The sequence below is a fragment of the Caretta caretta genome, chromosome 10 (assembly GCF_965140235.1).
Source record: "Caretta caretta isolate rCarCar2 chromosome 10, rCarCar1.hap1, whole genome shotgun sequence".
In the NCBI taxonomy this organism is placed as follows: domain Eukaryota; kingdom Metazoa; phylum Chordata; order Testudines; family Cheloniidae; genus Caretta; species Caretta caretta.
The window spans coordinates 84938191-84948634 of record NC_134215.1 but is presented as its reverse complement, the minus strand read 5'-3'; positions in this window follow the sequence as shown (position 1 = coordinate 84948634).

Sequence of the window (10444 nt, the reverse complement as noted above, 5' to 3'; positions counted from 1 at the left end):
CTGTGTACGGCTTCATGAGCCATGGCATTAAGGGGTAGGCTGGGTCCCCAAGGATACATATAGGCATTTCAACATCCCCAACAGTTATTTTCTGGTCTGGGAATAAAGTCCCTTCCTGCAGCTTTTGAAACAGACCAGAGTTCCTGAAGATGCGAGCATCATGCACCTTTCCCGGCCATCCCACGTTGATGTTGGTGAAACGTCCCTTGTGATCCACCAGAGCTTGCAGCACTATCGAAAAGTACCCCTTGCGGTTTATGTACTCGGCGGCTTGGTGCTCCGGTGCCAAGATAGGGATATGGGTTCCGTCTATAGCCCCACCACAGTTAGGGAATCCCATTGCAGCAAAGCCATCCACTATGACCTGCACGCTTCCCAGGGTCACTACCCTTGATATCAGCAGATCTTTGATTGCGTGGGCTACTTGCATCACAGCAGCCCCCACAGTAGATTTGCCCACTCCAAATTGATTCCCAACTGACCGGTAGCTGTCTGGCGTTGCAAGCTTCCACAGGGCTATCGCCACTCGCTTCTCAACTGTGAGGGCTGCTCTCATCTTGGTATTCATGCGCCTCAGGGCAGGGGAAAGCAAGTCACAAAGTTCCATGAAAGTGCCCTTACGCATGCGAAAGTTTTGCAGCCACTGGGAATCATCCCAGACCTGCAACACTATGCGGTCCCACCAGTCTGTGCTTGTTTCCCGAGCCCAGAATCAGCGTTCCACAGCATGAACCTTCCCCATTAGCACCATGATGCATGCATTGGCAGGGCCCATGCTTTCAGAGAAATCTGTGTCCATGTCCTGATCACTCACGTGACCGCGCTGACGTCGCCTCCTCGCCCGGTATCGCTTTGCCAGGTTCTGGTGCTGCATATATTGCTGGATAATGCGTGTGGTGTTTAATGTGCTCCTAATTGCCAAAGTGAGCTGAGCGGCCTCCATGCTTGCCTTGGTATGGCGTCCGCACAGAAAAAAGGCGTGGAACGATTGTCTGCCGTTGCTCTGACGGAGGGAGGGGCGACTGACGACACGGCTTACAGGGTTGGCTTCAGGGAGCTAAAATCAACAAAGGGGGTGGCTTTACATCAAGGAGTATTTCAGGCAGGACTTCACGGAGGGTTCCAATAAGAAATGGTGCACCTAAGTTATTGTCCTTATTGGAACAAGAAGGTTAGCCTGGCCTCTGATTGATACATGGCTAGATTTACCTCGCTGCACCTTCTCTGTGAGTGACTGCAGTGTGATCTAGAGGAATGAGTCCCCTAGACAGGGGAGGAGGCAAATGAGTACAAAACAAATCTGGTCTATTTCTTGTTCTGACCCACTCCATCTATCTTTTACATCTTTGGCTGGCAGCAGACGGTGCAGAAGGACTGCATGCCATCCACATCTCATGGCTGCTCGGCAGAAGATGGTACAGTACGACTGCTAGCCATCTTCATCTCTTGCCTGCCTGGCAGAAGATGGTACAATACGACTGCTAGCAATCCTCATCTCTTGCCTGCCTGGCAGAAGATGGTACAGTACGACTGCTAGCAGTCCGTATCGCCTGCCCGCTCACCATAAGACGGTTCAATAGGACTGACTGCAGGACTAAAGAGAATGACCTGGTCAAGTCACTCCAAATTTAGTCCCTGCGCCCATGTCTGCCCAGGCGCTCCCAGCCGACGTGGCCGGGAGCACCTCGGACACGACGAGGACGACTACCAGTCGTATTGCACCGTCTGCTGCCAGAAGGCAATGGGTTGCTGCTACTGTGTAGCAAAGCCGTACCGCGTCTGCCAGCACCCAGGAGACATAGAGTGACGGTTACCTGAGCGGGCTCCATGCTTGCCGTGGTATGGCGTCTGCACAGGTAAGTCAGGAAAAAAGGCGCGAAATGATTGTCTGCCCTTGCTTTCACGGAGGGAGGGAGGGAGGGAACGGGGGCCTGACGATACGTACCCAGAACCACCCGCGACAATGTTTTAGCCCCATCAGAGTGCTCCATTGTGACTGCTCTGGACAGCACTCTCAGATGCCCGATTGTTTGCCGTTGCTCTGACGCCAGGAGGGGCGACTGAGGACACGGCTTACAGGGTTGGCTTCAGGGAGCTAAAATCAACAAAGGGGGTGGCTTTACATCAAGGAGTATTTCAGGCAGGACTTCACGGAGGGTTCCAATAAGAAATGGTGCACCTAAGTTATTGTCCTTATTGGAACAAGAAGGTTAGCCTGGCCTCTGATTGATACATGGCTAGATTTACCTCGCTGCACCTTCTCTGTGAGTGACTGCAGTGTGATCTAGAGGAATGAGTCCCCTAGACAGGGGAGGAGGCAAATGAGTACAAAACAAATCTGGTCTATTTCTTGTTCTGACCCACTCCATCTATCTTTTACATCTTTGGCTGGCAGCAGACGGTGCAGAAGGACTGCATGCCATCCACATCTCATGGCTGCTCGGCAGAAGATGGTACAGTACGACTGCTAGCCATCTTCATCTCTTGCCTGCCTGGCAGAAGATGGTACAATACGACTGCTAGCAATCCTCATCTCTTGCCTGCCTGGCAGAAGATGGTACAGTACGACTGCTAGCAGTCCGTATCGCCTGCCCGCTCACCATAAGACGGTTCAATAGGACTGACTGCAGGACTAAAGAGAATGACCTGGTCAAGTCACTCCAAATTTAGTCCCTGCGCCCATGTCTGCCCAGGCGCTCCCAGCCGACGTGGCCGGGAGCACCTCGGACACGACGAGGACGACTACCAGTCGTATTGCACCGTCTGCTGCCAGAAGGCAATGGGTTGCTGCTACTGTGTAGCAAAGCCGTACCGCGTCTGCCAGCACCCAGGAGACATAGAGTGACGGTTACCTGAGCGGGCTCCATGCTTGCCGTGGTATGGCGTCTGCACAGGTAAGTCAGGAAAAAAGGCGCGAAATGATTGTCTGCCCTTGCTTTCACGGAGGGAGGGAGGGAGGGAGGGAACGGGGGCCTGACGATATGTACCCAGAACCACCCGCGACAATGTTTTAGCCCCATCAGGCATTGGGATCTCAACCCAGAATTCCAATGGGCAGTGGAGACTGCGGGAACTGTGGGATAGCTACCCACAGTGCAACGCTCCGGAAGTCGACTCTAGCCTCGGTACTGTGGAAGCGCTCTGCCGAGTTAATGCACTTAATGCACTTAGAGCATTTTCTGTGGGGACGCGCACACTCGAATATATAAAACTGATTTCTAAAAAACCGACTTCTATAAATTCGACCTTATTCCGTAGTGTAGACATACCCTTAGAAGTTTTTAAGGTCAGGCTTGACAAAGCCCTGGCTGGGATGATTTAATTGGGGATTGGTCCTGCTTTTGAGCAGGGGGTTGGACTAGATGACCTCCTGAGGTCCCTTCCAACCCTGATATTCTATGATTCTATGACCCCTGCAGCAGAGCCTCGGGGAGCTCACCGCCCCCTTCTCTACGTAGTTTTCTTCTCCTCCAGCAGGTTACCAGACCCACTGCGTCGACTTTGGGTCTCTGGCCCTGTGGGTGCGTGTGCGCCCGAGCGCTTGCTCCTGGAGACGGCAGAGTCGTGTCTGGGGCCTGGGCCTGCGCAGAGCAGCCTCATGGGCATGTCGGGAGGCGCGAGTCTGCCGCTGCTCAGTTCCTCCTTGCCCCCGGGATGCAGCAGTCGGCTGGCCACTGGCCTCCGCTCCCACCTTTCTCCTTGGGAGCCGGTGGTTTTCCTTTGGTTACTCCATTCGTTGTATTCAGCACTGCTGTGCGGGGGGGGCACCTTCTTCCCCCTCTTCTTCTTGGACCTCTGCTTTGTGCTGGAGCACTTGTTACACCCACGGTGCTGCCCGGGGCCTTTCCTGCGGTGCCAGCCATGCCAGGGATCCGCGGTGTTGGGGGCCTCTCAGAGTTGTCTGGGTTCAAAGGCAGAGCCAAGGACAGGGAGACTAGATGTCCACTCCTGTTAGTGGAACGTGCTCTAGCTCTGGAGGGACCCCCCCACCCCACATACATCAGCCACCATCGCAGGCCACCTGAGTCCTGCTGCTGGATCGTCTCTGGCCCTGGCCGATGAAAGGGGAAGCTGCTCTCCCAGCGGGGACACGAAGCAGCAGGTAGCTCACCCCATGAACCCACTCTCGGAGCCCTCTCGTCCCTCTAAGAGCACCGGCGAGGCTCCGGCTGAGTCCAGTTTCGAGGCGGTGGGCCTGCGGAAGAAGCCCTGTTCTGACAACACACCCGAGCATCTACCACAGTGGCAACACCTGACACCGGGCAGCACCAGGATACATACAGGGCTATGCCCTGGCACTGACATCTCACCACACCTCTGACCCTCCAACCACCTCCATGCCCAAACAGTCCCCATTTCCCCCTCTGGCGGCACCACCCCAAACCTCGCCCTCATCCTGCCAGCTGCCTTCCTTCAGGGGATTGCACAGGCTCCGCTGAACCCGAGTCTTCAGTACCGGGCAGATCGTCCAGCGACTCTCCCGGCACTGACCTGGCAGCTGCAAGCTGAGACTCACTTCAGCCTCCAGCCGTTGGGACTGGTCTGGGCATTGAAGGCCCCCCGAGGTGAGGAGCTCTCAGTCCAGAGAGCCGTCCCTGTAACAGACCTTCAGGAGCCCCTGGGGAACCCACCAGACGTTGTAGGCACAGCGACTGATTATCACTGGGACCCATGGGGTCACTATGGCAACCAGTTCCATCAGGTACTTAAGAAAAAGCTCCAGCATCCCCTGGTACCACACCAGCCCCGACACCTGCAGGCTGCCACCCGGTACTGCACACCGTGGTGCCACGGGCCTCGGTACCCCACGGGCCTCGGTACCGCACACTGTATCAGGACCAGCTGATATACAGGAAGAGACCTAGGAGATCTCGCCTCCCTCTAAGGTCTCTTCATCTCTGGACCAGGGCAGGAGGCCTCCACCAGTCTCCCATGCTGAGAGCTTCAAGACCTTACAGGACGTCATGAAGAGGCTATCGGATTCTCTTCGAGAGGCAGGCCCACAGTCATGATGTTCCTGGGGCACATCCTGACTCCTAACCCCCAGCGAAAGGTGCCCTACACCCTGTGCCAATGTCTGGCAGAATCCCATTGATCTGCAAGTGGGCAAAGACCTGCCATGTGCCACCAAACAGAGTGGAACTTCCCTGAAAGCTGCTCTCGATGCCGCTGACCCACCTCCAGGTCCTGGCCACAACGGTGCTCATGAGAAGAGCATCTGGCTCCCGTCCTCAGCTCCTCCAGCATAAGTACAAAATCCCAGGGCAGAGTTCCCATTTGGGGCCTAAGCTCCTCGGCAACCCAGAGCCCTCTCCTCACAGGCTCCAGGATGCCAGTGATGCGGCTGTCTCTGGGGAGCCATGTAGCTATATGGCTCACAGTGAGCCTATTCCAGAGCCAGCCACATACCTTCCTCCACTGCTGGGGCCTGTCCGGAGAAACCCAGATCTCCCACCCCTACTCCTACTCAGTCGGCCCCTCCCTCTAAGAGGTACTTTTGATACCTCAGTTGGGGCCATCAAGCAACTCACTCCACGGATCAGCGGTTGTGCAACTCCCCGCTTCGGAGTCTGACTCTGCACTGCCTGCCTGTAACAGTGCTGCCCGTGGGAGCCCGCTGAGGTCACTCAATCAGGGTGAACTGCAAACAGAACTGGGCAGACATACCCCAAAGGCTGGTGGATATTCCAGTACTTAGATTTACCCAGCCAGCCCAAACCAGCTTCTATAGCACCTCCCTGGTTACTCAGAGGTCCAAATAATGCAGTTCCCTTAAAGTGCCCAGCCGCAGGCCTCCAGCCAGACACACATGTCAGATAAGATTTTCAGTAATCACCATCATATCTCATCATATAAAACAAAAGGTTCTTCCAATCCCAAAGGATCAGCCACACACCCAGGTCCAATTATAACTTAGATCTTACCCAAAATACACACTTACAGCCAATTCTTATTAACTAAGCTAAAATTTATTAAAAAAGAAAAGAGAGTTGGTTGAAAGATCAATATACATACAGACTTGAGTTCAATTTCTTGAGGTCCAGTTACATAGCAGAGATGAGTTTGTAGTTGCCAAAAGTCCTTTTAGAAATAGTCCACAGGTTATAGTCCAATGTCCAGTCCGTGACTGGGGATCTCAATTTTTATGGCTTAGGGTTTCCCCTTCTTGAAACCCAAAGCAGATCTGAGATAAAACAGGATGGTGTCCCAGGGGTTTTATACATTTTCCAGCAGCCTCTTGGCCTGAGAGAATAAACTTAAATCTTCTGACAGGTTTCAGAGGAACAAGTACTCCTTTTCTTAAATCTTCTGTCTCTCAACCATCCTGGCAATTAGTATAGTGTCATTTATCCATTGAACAGTTCAGATACAGGGTTCAGAGTAGCAGCCATGTTAGTCTGTATCTGCAAAAAGAAAAGGAGGACTTGTGGCACCTTAGAGACTAACACATTTATTTAACTTATGCTCAAATAAATTTGTTAGTCTCTAAGGTGCCACACGTCCTCCTTTAGTTCAGACACAGGTTACCACAACCTTCAAAGAGACATACAGACAATAATACTATGTCACTCAAGTGTCTTCCTAAATGTTAATATTCCTTTTCTGATCTTTGAATCAAAGCTACAGCCATAGACAAGACTTGTTTGCTGACATCACAAGCCCTGAGCAAACATCTCCCCTTCTATCTCTAACAATGCAGGCTGCATTTCAAAGCTCTCTTCATTTCCATCTCTTCCTAACCAGTCTCTAAAGTTCGGCCATGGGTCAGGTCAGTCTGGGAGTTAATTAACTTTTTCTGGCCCGGTGTCACCTGTCAATGAGATATTATATTACACACCTAAGGTCACACTGCCGCCTGGAGGTTCCTTACCTGCAGGGCACTGAAGTGGGCTACTCCAGGCACATCCATTCCATCCCTTCCCCCCACCCCGCCCCTGGCCAGGCACTCCTAAGGCAAGAGTCTCATCTCCTCCTCCTCCTGGAAGCAAGAGAGCAGGTCCCAGCAGAATTCCTCAGAAAAGGGTTTTACTCCAGTTACTTCCTTGTTCCCAAGAAGGACGGAGGGTGGAGACCAAGCCTCACGCTCAGGAACCTGAGCAACTCCATCCTAGCAAACACTTCAGAATGGTGACACCAGCTTCCCTAATCCCAGCTGAGACGGAGGAGATGGGTTGTTGCCCTCAGCCAACAGGACCATCCACCCCTCCCACAAATGCTTCCTACACCTTGTACTGGGGTGGATCACTCTCAATGCCAAGTTCTCCCCTTTGGACTCCCCACGGCCTCAGGGTGTTCACAGAGTCTCTCAGTGGTAGCGGTTCACCTCCCCCAGTGGGGCATGTGTGTGGTCTCATGTGTGGACGGTCGCTTCTCAGAGACCCATGACGGACATGTGGCTGTCTAGGGCCTGTGCCCCAAGCCCATGGAGACTCTGAGAAGACAATAGCCACTCCAATTGCCCAGATATTTGGCACCTAGCAACTAAGGGTCAGGGATGACCCGCCAGTTGGGTGTGACCAGCTGGAGAAGAAAGGGCTAAGGAGGAGGCCAGCTGACAATGTTTGTCTGGAACAAGGAGAAAGGACTGAGGAGGGGCCAGGTGGCGTTAAGTGGGGCGGGACTGGGACTAAAGAAGGGTCAGAGGGCTCTCGGCCCTGGACCAGACTGTAACTTTCTGTTGTGTGTGTTAACTAAGGACGTTCTACGCTGGGTTCCAGCCTTCTAATAAACCCTTCTGCTTTTACACCGCTGCTGAGTCACTCCAGTTGAAGGAAGTTGGGGAACATGCTCCTTTCAGGTGTGCAAGTCTCTCTCTCTCAGGTGGATTCACTGAGGGGAGCTCAAAGCATGAAGCGGGGGGGCTGAAGGCTCCAAGAGTTGGTCCCAGGAGGTGGTGAAACCAAGGGGCTGACCCCAGTGAGAGCGTGACCCTAAGGGAGCTGACATACTGAAGGGGTCCCCCAGGGGCTACTCTAGCGCCCCAGAGCTGGGCATCCATGACACACCCAAGGGACAGATGCTCGAAGAAGAGAGGTTACTTCCCTGACGCTAACCGGAGTTCTTCGAGATGAGTTGTCCCTCGGGTTGCCCCACCTCCCACCCACTTTCTCCTCCACTGCAGAGATTCTGGCTTTAAGGGTGAAAAGGAGCTGGGTGGTGGCAGGCTGGTGTCTCTTGCTCTGCCCTTGTTCAAAGTGCGGGTCGCGGCTCTGCGCAGGCCCAACACTGCCGTCTCTGAATGAGAGTGCCCCGCTGTGCACACTTCCTACGCTGGAGCTCCCCCGGACAAACTGGCTTGAGGAACTCGAGTTCCCGTAAGGCCAGTAACCTCTCCTCCACACTGTACAAGCCTGGGGGCCCCTTCTTACTATTTGCCACTTGTCAGAAACATTCAGGAAATGAACAGGGAGCCAGAGCTAAGAACAGCCAGCCTGGGTCAGAGCAATAGGCCATGTAGCCAGTACCCTGTCTGCTGGCGGTGGCTGGTACCAGATGCCTCAGAGGGAATGAACAGAACAGGACAATTTCAAGTGATCCATCCCTATCCAGAGCAAGGGGTTGCAGCCGTGACCATCTTGGCTAATAGCCATTGATAGACCTGTCCTCCAGGAACGTATCAAATTCTTTGTTGAATGTTGTTATACTCGTGGCCTTCACAGCATCCTCTGGCAAGGAGTTCCACAGGTTGACTGTGCGTTGTGTGAAGAAATACTGCCTTTTGTTTGTTTTAAACCTGCTGCCTGTTAATTTCATTGGTGACCCCTAGTTCTTGTGTTATGTGTCTTCCTTATTCACTTTCTCCACACCAGTCCTGATTTCATAGACCTCTGTCATACCCCGCCATCCTCCTCGGTCGTCTCTTGGTTGTTTCTACTTCAGATTCCTCTGAGACCTTGGTCTCAACACAGGGCAGCTCAGTTGCTGTCAATCAATTGCCTACAACTGTTTGTCTCCTCTGGGCCACATCCTGACACGGAAACTCCACAGACTGAACTGGTCAGACGCTTTTGCTGGCACTGGTTCTGGTTAGTAGCCATAGTGAAATCTAACGCCATTAGTAGCTCATCCGCTCTCTCGGTGAGCCAGGCTCGGCTTCCAGAGGGCCCAGTCTCCACTGAGGTGGTTCAGTGCTGGCTCCCGTGTTCCCTAGCATTATTCAGCTTCCATCCTCCTCGCTAGCAGCTGCTTCCTCTCCAGGTGCCCTGCGCAGAGAGAGATTCAGTGCAGCAGCAAGAAGTTCCAGAGCCTCGCACACAGTCTTTGGCCTCCTTCCCCCATCTGGCTCTGCAGGGCTGCGGCCAGCTGAGCAGCTCCAACCTGGCCCGCTGACAGCCTGTCTTGGAGGGTAGCAGGGAAGCCGAATGCGCCAGGAGCTCATGTCTATGCAGGGTCTCTGCCAGGTCAGGTGGGGCTTCTACCCCTTGCTTTCCAGCCCGTAGCCAGGCCCTGACAGCTCAGACTGATGGCTGGCTCCAAACGGCGTGTCTGGGCCTTGAGCCAGAGATGGTTAATTCCTGCGTGGGGTAAGTTCTGCAGCAGCCCCAGAGCCTGGCCACAGGAAACCCTCCTTTCAGTCCAGCCCCCGGCCCTTCTGTGCTCGCACACTGAACTGAGCTGAGCCCAGCGAGCTTTTTCCCACCCTGGGCTCCGAGCCCTCGGCGTCCCGCCCCCAGGATCCCACCCTGGGCTCCGGACCATCGGCGTCCCACCCCCAGGATCCCATCCTGGGCTCCGAGCCCTCGACGTCCCGCCCCCAGGATCCCACCCTGGACTCCGGGCCCTCGGCATCCTGCCCCCAGGATCCTGCCCCCAGCTGCAGGCTCCGCGGTCACAGAGATGGACGCATTGGAGCTGGTGTGAGGCCAGCTGACTGAAGAGGGGCCAGTGGGGCGAGGGGTAACAGAAAAGGGATGAGGTTGGCCAGGCATGGGCTGGGAGGGTCCCAGGAGGGCTGTGCTATGTAACCCTGGACTGGCCCAGCCCAGGGACTAGCCTGCAGGGACCTGCACTGCCCTGGCCCATGGGGCTTGTCCAGCTCTCAGCAGGGAGTGCAGCTGTCCCGTTGTCTGGGGGTTGGGATGGGGGCTGGAGCAGTGCTTGGGGGTGGCATGTAGGCTTGGGGCTGAAGAAGCAGGGCATTGGGGCACAGTGCACCCTGCCCCCCTGCTGTCCCCAGGGCCCAGCAGTATTTCCTGGAGCACCAAGGAACTCCTGTCTCTTCCTTCGGCTCAGCGTGGCTTCCCCCAGATTCCCCTCAGTGACAGGGCAGGTGGGTCAGTGCCATTCTCCCAGAGCAGGTGGGGCATTGGCAGGTCTTGGTGAGTCCCAGGGTGCTTCACACCCCGCTCCCCGACCCCGTTATTCTCTGCAGGGGGCTGACCGCACAGCCTGGCGCTGGTGGGGTGGGAGGGGAGCAGGAAGTGCGGGAAGTCTTGCAATGGTT